Below are 11,135 nucleotides of genomic sequence, written 5' to 3' on the forward strand. Positions count from 1 at the left end.
CTGAGTATCATCAGCGTACTGATGGAACTCCACCCCAAAGCCTCGAATGATCTCACCCAGCGGCTTCACATAAATATTGAACAATAGGGGAGAGAGGACCGACCCCTGAGGCACCCCACAAGTTAGGGGCCTAGGAGTCGACCTCTGTCCCCCTGCCAATACAGACTGCGTACGGTCGGTGAGGAAGGAGGAGAACCACAGATACCAAGGCCCAGAAAAGCACACACAGACTCAGTTCAAAGTTCATGACACAGGAACAGGAAACTTTCAGAGGATATAAAAACCTATTCCACATGTGCTCAGCCCTTGATTTCTCTCCTCCTTCCTGCCAGAACCATCTTTCAGTCTGGCTCTTCAATAAATTGTAACCTTCTTCCCAAAGCAGTCGCCATGTTGTTTATTTATCCCCAGCTTGGATGAACCAGGATGAAGACTTTACTTCCAACATGGGAGCAGGAAGTTTGATCTATACCAGTGATGGCGAACCTTTTGGAGACCAAGTGCCCAAACTACAACCCAAAGCCCACTTACGCATCGTCGAGTGCCGGGTGGGTGTGGCCCATTGAGTGGGCGTGGCCCATTGGCTGGGCGTGGCTGCGGTGGTAACGGCAGACTGGGTGGAACTAAAAAGTTCAATCAATCAATTCCAACTTTGCAAGATCTTTTTTTTTCCGTGAGACGTTGAAATTGACTAATTGAACCTTTTTTTTTTTTGGCACACGGCGGCGGAGGCCTAAAGCGAAAAGGTTTTATAAAACCCAGCTGAAGGCCTAGGACTGGGGCGACGGCACGCGTGCCCACAGAGAGGGCTCTGAGTGCCGCCTCTGGCACCCGTGCCATAGGTTCGCCACCACTGATCTATACAAAGATGTACTTTGGATAAGGTACTGAAAAAAAGGAATCTCTGTGAGGCTGAAGTTCTGAATGGATGACACTGACACATCCTTAGGAAATAAATCACAAGAGGGAATTGAGACCTTGGGCTGAAAAAAAAGGTTCCTTACTTCTGGATTGGATTGTTTGTTTGTTTTTGCAAGTATGTTGAAAAATACTGCTAAAAAGAAGGCAATTTTAGAACGGCTTTAAAACAGAAGTAGCTCAGGTTTTTTTTAATGTTGTTAGTATATGATTACCATATTTGTAATTATTTTGAATCAATTTAAGCAAAAAAATTAGGGATTGGTTGGTAACTTGAAATTTGTTCTCAGCATTTTTTTTTCTTGCATTGACTTGATTTATTTATTTGCCTTAATGGGAATTATCTGTTTTTCTACATATCTCAGACTGACTTTTCCTGCTTATTTTATTCCTTGTTTATGAAATGCCATACAATAATCTGAATAAAGTTAATAGATCTTTTGAAGATTGCTGTGTGCAAGATATTGTTTTGGGCAAAGATTATGCTTTGTTACCTTTAGTTTTTCTATATCTTTGATTCTGACCCCCCCAAAAAAGATCTGTTTGAGAAAACACACATTAATTGATTCTTAATCTCCTTGTCCTTTATTTACAACAGGAAAAATTATCCATTATCCATTATTCCTATTTAACTATGCATTTGTTTTTGTTATAGGGCAGCTGCTGTGTAGGATGACAGTTCCATTACCTTACCAGTAAGATAAAAATCTTTCTGCAGTTGCACTGTTAGGTTACCATTACCTTACCATTAAGGTAAGATAACCTAGCAGTGAGATTGCAGAAAGGTATTAAGAAGAAATAGCTAATTTGAAACATTCATTGCTATTTCAATAGCAACACTTCCTACAACTGTACAAATGCATTCCTTCCTTCCTCCCACCCTCCCTCTTTCCTCTGTTCCTTCCTTTCTCTCTCTCACTGTAATGTCTATCACAGTGATAGACATTATGACAATGTATTTCTTGCATTGTTTCCATAATCTGTTTTTAATAAAAATAATGATAGTCATTACAGCCAACTTTCTGATTTTTTTCAAGAGTTGCTCCAATACATAATTAGATGAAAATTGTGAGTTAAGATAACTTTGCCAAAATCCCAATAGTTATATTCTGAACCATGTATAACTGAGTCTATCTATAGTTAAACATCATTTTAATTAGATGGTTAATTTGGAATATATATAATTTGACAGTCTGTTGAACAGATTTTCATTTTTGTAGAGAAAGGTATATATAATCTGAATTTGTAATTTTTAACATGAATAAGACAATTAAGAAAATGCCATTGCCATTTATTGTTTTTTCTGAATCATAACCATTGCCTAAATTATATTAAAGAATTTGATTTCACTGAAGATCTATTAAGACTACTGCATGTATAGGGCTTATATAGATTTCCAGTATACCTAGCAGTTGTTCAAGTGATAACTCTGTTGCAAGAGATTATATATCTGCTAATAAATGTCAACTATAAGTCTGGAATTCCTCTGACAAATAGATGCAAGTGGCATTGTCACTGTAACCAAAGCTGTCTGTCCAAGCATGTGTTCTTTTTAAGGCCTATCAAGAGGCAATTGCCTTTCTTTCCCAAATAAATCTCATGCATAATTCCCATGAGATTTCCATGAACCCATTAAAGGTTGATGAGGCTCTGTAATGGTAGACAGCTGTAGTGTTACTTCGCATAATTTAGAATTTTGGGGGGTAAATAAAAATAGTTCTTTCTTTAAAAAAACTTTATTAAATTTAAAAAAGTAATAGGAAAAAAGGGGAAAAGAAATGAAAAGAGCAAAAGATTAAAAGTAAAAAGGAGGTGGAGGGCAAGAGATAAGCAGAAATAAAAAATAAAAAGACTTGACTTTTCTCAGTACAGATAAAAATGAATAATCAAGCATTCTCTTACTCTAAGTTAAACATAACAATCAATTTCTAACTCTAATAACATACAATATTTCTGCAATTAAATGAATCTGGTCATTTAAACATTGGTTCAAAAATAATTATCATTAACAAAAAATATAAAAAATAATCTCTTAATTTAAAAACAAACCTAAACAAAATGCTAAAATAATCAGAGTAGCCAATTTTAACGTCTCTTTTAATTCATTTTTCCAAATCCATTCTTTTTTTTTTATTGAAAATTTTATAACATTTTACAATATAAATCCCTCCCTCAAACCCACCCTTCCGCCCCCCTCCCCCCCACTTCCCAGAGCCAATCACAGGAATAATAATAAAATAATCATAGTCTAAATAATCTTAAACAACTATAAAAATATTAAATCTATAATCTCCTTTAACTCTATCTGAAAACTGTTAAAATAACAAATCTGTAACCTCTTTTAACTCTCTTTTCAACAGATATATAATTAATAAACACGATAATATCATATTAATAGTTAAAATTAAAAATAAGTACTCTAAAATTCAATTAAGATTCAATTAAACACAATGATATTAATATCATTTTAAGAAATAAAAAATAAAACTAAATCATTTAAGCAACATTAACATTCTAGACTTCGCTAAAAAAAACCAAAAAACCACTCTTTTTGACCCATATCCAGTTAATAAATGCACTAATAATAACATCATACTAACAATTAAAAATAATAATAAGTAAACTGTTATAACATTTAAACAACAATAATGGTCTATAATCTACTCTATTATTAATATAATAAATTGCTCCCTAAACAGAATCAATCAAAGAAGAGAAAAACCTTATTCATTCTTCTTGCAGTTAAATTAAAAAGCAGAAAAAAAAACATTCTAAATTTCACTAAAAAAAAACCACTCTTTTAAACCCATATCCAATTATTAAACACACTAATAATAACATCATACTAACATTTAAAAATAATAATAAGTAAACTGTTATAAACAACAATAATAGTCTAAAATTCATAATCTACTCTATTATTAACATAATAAATTGCTCCCTAAACAAAATCAATCAAAGAAAAAAAAAGAAAAAAAAACATCCTTCCACAGCCTTATTCATTCTTCTTACAGTTAGATTAAAAAACAAAAAAAAATTCTTATTTCCAAAATTAATATCTCAATTCATATGTCCACATTTTTAAGTACTCTCTTTCTTGCATCTATAAGCTGCACGGGTCATTCTTTAAGTTTTCTGATCGTCTCTAACTTGTTGCTTAATTTCATCTTGATCTTGTGATTTTGTCGCACTTGATAATAATATAACTCCTTCAACCGCTTAATCTTCATAAATTCCTTCCTTCCTGGTATCTTGTCGGGCAAAAGGGCAAAATCTTTTCTTCTTCTAAATACTTTGAGTGGTATTTTCTGCTTATAAAAAAGCTGAATGATTCCGTTACGAATTGATTTTCTAGAAGAGTAGATAACAACATCTCTTGGAAGATTTTCCTGTCTTGCAACCCGTAAATTAATTCTATAATTTTTTTCCATTTCTCTCATAATATCTTCGGGCTGACAATTCAGAACCATAACCAAATCTGCTGCATCCTCTTCCTCCGATTTCTCTCGAGGATTTTCTCTTATTATCAAAGCATGTTCCAATTGTCTATATTGTGACATAACGACCTCATTTTGAATTAAGTCCACTTTTTCCTCCATTTCCAATTCAAATTCCAAACTTTCAACATATTCCTCTACTTCCTCCTCCCCTCCATCAATACATTCTTCATGACATGCCAAGCCTTGAAGGGCAAACAATAAATCTTTTCTCATCTCTGCATTTTTCTCTCCAAATTTCTTATCAATAATTTTCTCCATATCCATTTTAATCTGTCTTACATTGTCTTTCAATACATCCTGTATCTCTTTCAATATAAATGCTAAAGTTAGGGTGGGAGGCGGAGGCATATCAAGTTTTGGTTGCTGTGATGTTAAAACAGCTGTAGAGGAGATCGTGCTTTTCTGAGAAGCAAAAAATCCCACACGTTTAGGGGCCATTTTACTTTTCTCTTTCATAAAATCTTATAAAAATCTTAAAAGAAAAAATCTAACAGTCTTATAAGAACCTCAAACAACAATGGAGGAGGAGTAGTTGCCCAAACAATCCAAAGTAGCTAAGTCTGTTACAATAAAATAGTCCAAGAGAAAGTTTCCAAAAAGTGAAAGTCTCCTATATTTCCAGAAAATGAAAGTCTCATAAGTTTCAATCAAACAAAAAGAAACACCCTTCCGCAGCCATATTCCTTCTTCTTCAAATTAGAATAAATATAAAGAAGATTCCAGAGTTAAAGTCCCGTTTCAAACAGTTTTCAAAAAAATCCTGTTAGGCTCTGTCTGCATATTAGATTCTACTCACAGTCATTAGTTTCCTAAAGCAGCAGAGATTAGATGCGCGTCTGGCTTCGTTCTATTGAACGAAGGAGCCCGAAGCACGGAGAAGTCCCCCACTCTGGGGGAGCTCACCTAGCCCTCACAGCTGGAAAAATGCGAAGGCTAAGGAGCTCTACCCCTATCGGGGAAGCTCACCCCCCTCCCCTTTGCCCGGGGAGGGAGATTGAGCTGCGGAACAGCTGTTCCTGCGGCTCTAATGTGTCCTCGGGGCAGGAAGCCTTGGAGGGAAGCTTCCATCGGCGCCGCGATCCAACCGGAAGCCCCCCAAATCCATTCTTTTGTCACTAATTTTTACATTAATTACATTTTTGTGCATTATATAGATAGTTCTCCAGTTATGATCACAAAATTTATGTTGCTAAGTGAAACATTTGTTAAGTGAGTTTTGACCCATTTTACTAATTTTCTTGCCACAATTGTTAAGTGAATCATTGCATCTATTAAGTTAGCAATATGGTTGTTAAGTGAATCTGGTTTCCCCATTGATTTGCTTGCCAGAAGATAACAAAAGATGATCACATGATCCAGGACCCTGCAACCATCATAAAGATAAGTCAGTTGCCAAGCATCTGAATTTTGATCATGTGACCATGAGGATGCGGCAAAGGTCATAAGTGTGAAAAATGGTCATAAATCACTTTTTTCACTACTATTGTAATTTTGAATGGTCCCAAAATGAACTATTGTTAAGTTGAGGACTATCTATATTGCCTGACTAATATAATCCTGAAAAAAAGAAAAAAAATCCCTACATTTCCTCCATTATATTCATTAATTATAACAAAGTTTCTTAATCTCAATTACACATCCATCTTTACATTTTTTTAAAAAAACATTGTATTGTATTGTATTAAAAATGCAATTCACCATAAACCTCAGTTCTTAAACTCACACATTTACCAATAATCAAAATTATATGAAACCTCATTCTTACATGATTAATTTTAACAAACTATGAATTTAAATATATTTATATCTTAACTATAAAATAACTGTCAATACATAAATCTCTTATTTAAATCTATTTATTTTCTAAATTCTCTATCAAATAAATGTATATATATTCTTAACAAATAATTTTTCTTGTACATTTCTCTTATTATTACTAAATCAAAATTTCAATAAAATCATTTATTCAGCATAATCAATCTAATTAAAAAAAATTGGACACCATCTTATTGTACCCAATCTTCAGAACAGCACATCCAAAAAAATTAACTATTAAAATCTCTATATAACATCTTCACTTCAGACTTATATCTTCTCTTTCCAACATATGTCTTCTACTTTTCTATTTCTTCCAGCCTTCAATCACAATTTCCAGGTTGTTGCTGGTCATGTAGTCCCTACTGTTAAGGTTCTGTTAAACCTTGATCAAAATCTTGTACATCTGTAATATCGAAGTCAATTCCTTTGAATGAGAAATAGTGCAAAAGTTCAAAGTCACATCTTCTCATTTGATTTAGTGAAATACACTGTTTGCTTAGTGTACATCTAGTAAAACAAAATGTTCTTTTCTTTTTCTTAAACTCCATATCAAGATTTCCTTCAAACTAGTTAGCTTTTCAGCTTCAAATCTTAAATCAAAATGATTACAAAAATTTATTCCTGATTTTTTTTCAATAGATTCAATAGAGTCACTTAATATTAAGTCTGTATTTATAGGTTGTCCTTCCTCATTTTTAATTTTCATTTAATTTTTATTTGTTTGTGTTTATTTAATTTATATGCCATCCATCTCACTGTGGAGAGACTAAGTAGCTTACATCATAAAACAACAATATATAACAATTAGTATGTTAAGGATTAAAAATTAAAAGATTAAAATTAACAAAAAGCTAGATTAAAAGGGACCAATATGTAAACAGGGTGGAGTTGGGATGTGTGTTCCACATATATAATATCTAGTTTATTATCCAAGAATTTTTCTCAAACTTAACTTCTAAGGATTGTAATGATTTTTAAATAAAAGTTCCATCTCTAAGAATATACTCTAGTTCTTTTCCCCCCATCGTATTGAATAAAAAATTCTAGTGGCAGATGATAATTGTAATTTATAATTTCTTAGTAAAAGGAGGAGGAGCCATCATAAAGAGCTCCTCCAATTACATTCATTGATAGATCCAAACTAATCAACAGTAAAGTAACTAAAAATAAAGCAATGTTCTGGTGGAAGGCTAAAATTAGAAAGAAAAAATAACACAGCCTCAAATATCATAGACACAGGTTCTTCAAAAAGCAAAAAGCAAATTTTAATCCTTTATTTAAAAAAAAGCTTACTTACATTTAAAAGGTTTAAAATCAAAACCTTAATTTTCTTGTTCTATAAGCCAAATCCAAGTCCCAAATTGAGGACGTAATATACTTAGACTTCAGGCCCCTCTGGTGCAGTCTTCTCCTGGTGGCAGTGGAGACAGCAGCAGCGTCGCCTCTATTTTCTCCTCAGCTGCTGCCTCTTCCTCCTCCAGCACCGTGCTTATGGCTATCACAGGCCCAGCCCTGCCACCACTGCCACGTGAGGGAGGCCCCCCAGCACAGCATCCGCCCTGCCCGGCCTCGGCTGCCTCCGCCGTCACTGCCGCCATGAACGAGGAGTACAACGTGATTGTGCCGGGCACCGGCCTCACGGAATGCATCCTCTCTGGCATCATGTTCGTGAATGGCAAAAAGGTCCTGCACATGGATCGCAATGCTTACTATGGAGGGGAAAGTGCTTCTATTACACCCCTGGAAGATCTGTACAAAAAGTTTTCCATGACAGGAGTAATACCAGAGTCAATGAGTCAAGGAAGAGACTGGAACATCAACCTGATTCCCAAATTTCTTATGTCCTATGGCCAACTGGTCAAAATGCTACTGTACATGGAAGTCACTTGCTACCTGGACTTCAAGGTGATCAAAGACAGCTTCATCTACAAGGGTGGAAAGATCTACAAAGTCCCTTCAACCGAAGCGGAAGCTCTCGCATCCAGTTTGATGGGCTTGTTTGAGAAAAGATGCTTCTGGATGTTTCTGGTCTACATGGCCAACTTTGACGAGAACAATACCCACATCTTTGAAGGGGTGGATCCCAAGAAGACCATCATGCGCGACATCTGCAAGAAGTTTGTTCTCGGCCAGGATGTGATTGACTTCATGGGCCATGCCCTGGCCCTGTACAGCAGGGCTTTTCAACCAGTGGTACGGGTACCACCTGTGGTACATTGCACCTGGCAGGTGGTACACGACCATCCTAGAAAAGTGGTAGCAGTGGAGGGGAATGAGCTGAACCGGTGTCAGCACCGCACAAGCCTGAGCGAGAGATGGCTGGAGTTGCAGGACTGTCAGGGCTCAGCGGAAGTGCCAGGATCAGCTCCAGGTTCCAGCTGGAGCTCGGCGCTGATCCTGGTGCTTCTGCTGAGCCCAGAAGAAGCAACAATCAGCTGGAAAGCAGCCCTGATCGTGGTGCTTCTGCTGAGGCCAGAAGAAGCACCGATCAGCTGGAATGTTGCAGCCTCTCCAGGGTCTTGTGATTTACATTCAGATGCTTGGCAACTGATTCATATTTATGATGGTCACAGTGTTGTGGAAAGAAAGGACTTGAGCCAGCACTTTGAGGAAGGAAAGATTTAATATGCGCAGGTTCAGAAAGCAAGAAGAGGGATCAGTTCCTTCAGCAACACCCTGGCCACTTCCAGTGGTTTGGCGGCTGCCGAAGGAGGCTTTTTGACAGCCTCCCGTCTGGGACTGTGTAAAAATCACCAAAACAGCGCGCATCAGCTGTTTGGCGATTTGAAACTTCTCTCCGGGCAAAGGAGAGAAGGAGAGCTTACTCTAGAGTAGGAGTCGAGTTCCCTAGTCTCCCTGGGGGCTCCCAGCGAGGCAAAGGTGTGAACTCCTCCGGAGCTCAGAGTTTCTCCGCAGATCGGGACGTCTTTGCTATTTAGCGAAGCCAGATGCCGTCTCCACCTCTGATCTTTTTTTCGAACTTAACTGTGAGTAATATTAACAGACGGAGCTGACTAGGAAACTTGGACTTTTTATGATGAAATTAAAACTTTGACTCAGAAGATTAAAGTACTCTTCTCAAATGACTGAAATCGAAAGTTAACTTTTGGGTGGAAAAAATGGCTGCGGCTTAGCCGCTTCTTTGTTCTAAAGAGACACTTTCACTTTCCTTCCGGTTGTGGATTGCCACATTGTTAAGACTGTAAAGAATTTTCAAAAATTAAGGAAAAATTAAAGGAAAATTTGTTTGATCTTTAGCTACTTTGGACTGTATATTAAGACTTTTTTTAAACTCAAGAATGGCTTCTAAACGAGGTGCAGCTGCTGCAGCACCTAAGCCAGCTGCTTCTTCTCCAGCTGTACAGACTACACATCAGAGAGCAAAAACTCCTCCACCCTCCTCACCACCTTATATTACTTTAAAGGATTTGCAGGATTCTTTGATGCAGATGCAGATGTCTAAACAAATTGTGCAACAAATGAGAGTGGAGACAGAAGAGCTTCTTGCTAAAAAGAATGATGAATTGTGTGAGAGCATGTCTCAAATCTTTCAGGGCTTTGCTTTTCATATGGAGCGTATAGAGACTCGTGTGGAGGAAGTGGGGGAAAAATGGAAGGGATGGAGGAGAGAATGGAAAAAGTAGAAGAGAGTATAGAGATTACTCAAAATGACATTGTAATGACACAATTCAGAGAGATGGAATATGCAATAAGAATCAGAGGCTTGCGAGAGGATGCACAGGAGAAACTGAGAGAAGAGGTATCAGCTGCCTTAGCGTTGGTTTTAGACTGCGACCCTGAAATTATCTATGGAGAGATTGAAAAAATATTCAGAGTCAATTCATGGGTCGCACGTAAGAGAAAACAGCCTAGGGATGTTGTTTATTTTTCTAGAAAAATACGTCAAAATGAAATTATACAGGCCTTTTACCAACAGAGATTTCAGATTGCTGCTCAGGATATTATACTTTTGAAAGAAATACCTTCAAAGATTTTAAGAAAAAGAAAGGAGTTTGCTTTCTTGGCTCAAGAGTTGAAGAAGCAGCAAATACCTTTTAGATGGGAAATACCAGTTGGAATGGCCTTTACATATGCTGGGAACCGTTACAGATTCAATATAGTACAGAAGGCAAAGCACTTTTATCTAACGGTTCTGAAAGCTGATTCATCTTCTACATCACCAGCTAAAGGAACAGAAGAAGGAGTGGAACAACTGATTACAGATTTGCCTGGAGCTATGTCGGCATCTGCAGGAGATTTTCAGAATTTACAAATGTTGGAGGCAAAACAGGACCCAAAAGATCAGAGAATGACACGTGCGGCCCACAAGCGTAAGGAAAGAGAGCAGCAGAAAGAGGCTATGCCCCAAACATGTTCAACTACTTCATAGCCAGTGGGAGGGGCCAGACCTAAAAGATCTGTTATGATGGATCTGCAAGGGATGATTCAGAAGCTCCAAAAGCCAAAGGATGGCTAAATTAATAACTTTAAATGTTAATGGATTGAACTCACCACAAAAAAGGAGAAAAATATTTTACTATTTGAAGCAGCATAAGAATGATATTATATGTTTACAAGAGACACATATTATATTAAAAGACCAAAAGTATCTATTTAATCCTAAATTGGGTTTATATTTTGCGGCCTCTGCTCAAAAGAAAAAAGCGGGTGTAGTTCTTTATGTTAAGAAGGAATTGATACCAAAGTTAATAGATGCTGATGCAGAAGGAAGATTTGTATTTGTTGAAACTACTTTGAATGGGAAAAAATGTCTTCTTGTGGGCTTATATGCACCCAATTTATATCAACAACAAAAGCAATTTTTTACTCTTTTGCATCAAAAGATAATGCAATTGGATTACAAATCTGTTATCATGATGGGAGATTGGAATGGTGTAA

At 36.5% G+C, this 11,135-nt stretch overlaps 1 protein-coding gene and 1 pseudogene across 1 annotated transcript in view; both read left to right on the forward strand.

Annotated features, from left to right (window-relative positions):
- Window positions 1-11,135, forward strand: part of IGFBP3 (insulin like growth factor binding protein 3) — a 132,529-nt gene that overhangs the window by 89,268 nt on the left and 32,126 nt on the right. The window lies entirely within an intron of this gene.
- The window catches only part of LOC107295272, a 22,162-nt pseudogene continuing 18,859 nt past the window's right edge, over window positions 7,833-11,135 (forward strand).

Source organism: Protobothrops mucrosquamatus, unplaced genomic scaffold (genome assembly GCF_001527695.2).
Source record: "Protobothrops mucrosquamatus isolate PMUCROS unplaced genomic scaffold, P.Mucros_1.0 scaffold_192, whole genome shotgun sequence".
Lineage (NCBI taxonomy): Eukaryota > Metazoa > Chordata > Lepidosauria > Squamata > Viperidae > Protobothrops > Protobothrops mucrosquamatus.